A 1,801-nucleotide genomic window follows, 5' to 3' on the forward strand; every position below is an offset into this window, starting at 1 on the left:
GACCTGGCCCTCCATCCCTCCCCCTGTTCCGCCTCCGCTCCACCTCCCTCCTGGACTCTTGTCTGTTCATGTTAAGGAGCGTCTGGAAGCCACTCCTTATGGGGGGGCTCTGTCATGATGTGCAGCTGGAGTGCCCATGAGCTCCTCTAGAGGGCACTCCATTCTGTACCTTGCCATTCACTCAGGACTACATTTCCCATAATCCTTTGCCCAGACTCATCAAGTGCATCACCTGTCTCTCATCAGATCTCATCATCAGTTCACAGCTGTCTCACATTAGTAGGACTATAAGAATAGCACACACACTCTGTCATCGCTGGTGATTGAATGTTGTATAGCTCTTCTGTGGTTTCTAAGTTTCCGTGTTTCTCTGTTTCCTTGCCTTCGTGTTTTGATCCCTGGACTGTTTTCTTGTTTATGATTGTTTTGCTGCCTGCCCTGACCATTGCCTGATTATCTGGATTACTCTTTTGCCTTGCCACTGCCATCTTTGTTTGCTGTTGTTGACCACGCCTGTTTGTTTTCTCAAAATTCCATTCCGGAAAATCATAGCAATCAGCCAACAGTTTTGGAAAGGGCTTTAACCTAGTTTTCATATGATATCAAAACCTAAAAAAGGAAAATTTCACCATGTGTTAGGTTTTCCTAGATCGCATCATATATATATATATATATATATATATCGTTTTTTAAGTGTTTTTCTTTTTTTACAGTGTTGTCTTGCTCTTAAGAGCATAGACCCTATTTTTAGATTGTCCCTTGTCCACCCTTATTAAACCAGGTTAATTCAGTCCAGCAGTCCAGATGAAGGACTGCTGCTCAGCTGATGTAGACGTTTCTCTTTCTCTGTGTGGTTGTGTTTGATTTAGAGCAGCTCTAAAGCTGTCACGCAAGGCCAAATGAAGCCACAGGTGATCCGAGCTGCCATCGATCCGCACATGGATGTGAAAACCAGATTAACTGATGCTCTGACCGTGGTGCAGCTTTGCTGATGAAAGAACGAGAGGACAGGGAAAGCGCTTTTCATGGTTTTTCTTCCTGAGATGGAGGAAAATATTATTTGTTGTGTGTTGGACAGGTCTTGTCGAGTACCTGTGCTGAACCAAAGTTTTTCTGTTTTGAGTCGAGATGGATATGATTTTGATTCCACTCAACATTTCCATAAACAATTATTTTTGTATTTATCATGTCACCAAATTTATTTACTTAATTTTTATGTATTTATTTATTATTTAACACACATTAATTTTTTTATAAACATTAGTACTATTAATTTATTTCAAATTATTATTATTATTATTATTATTATTTTACATAACAGTAGTAGTTCTTGGATAATTTCAATTCTGAAATGACCATAAATAAATCTTATGGTTCAGTGAATGATTGAGGTGTTCATTCGGTAAGCATTCTGACTGATTCAGTGAAGTGAGTCATTTTAGACCACAGGGTTTTGAGCTTATTTATGAGTCGTTTTGATTGATTCATTAAAAGAATCAGATCATATGACTCATTCAGTCATGGATTGAATGACACTAGTTGTGTAGTTTTTTGTTTGTTTGTTTTTTTAGTGCAACCAGGAATAAAAAAAATGTGTTGTCTGTTTATTGTCTATTATTCTTTCATATTTGATCCAGACTTCAAACCTCAACTTAAGATAAGAAGTTACAATATTTATTTTGGTGTGGAGCTGTAGATTCAGTGGTAAAGAACACTGATGGAGACCCGACGATGTTCTGAAAAAAAAATGCAGGTTGATGGATAAAAATAAAATTAAAATAATCATGTAACGACCACAAAC

General features: G+C 37.7%; 1 protein-coding gene across 1 annotated transcript in view; it reads left to right on the forward strand.

The window, feature by feature from the left end:
- LOC107658649 (glypican-5-like) overlaps positions 1-1,801 on the forward strand; it is a 276,918-nt gene that overhangs the window by 100,735 nt on the left and 174,382 nt on the right. The gene's annotated exons all lie outside the window — the stretch shown is intronic.

The sequence above is a fragment of the Sinocyclocheilus anshuiensis genome, unplaced genomic scaffold (assembly GCF_001515605.1).
Source record: "Sinocyclocheilus anshuiensis isolate Anshui unplaced genomic scaffold, SAMN03320099.WGS_v1.1 scaffold467, whole genome shotgun sequence".
Classification (NCBI taxonomy): Eukaryota; Metazoa; Chordata; class Actinopteri; order Cypriniformes; family Cyprinidae; genus Sinocyclocheilus; species Sinocyclocheilus anshuiensis.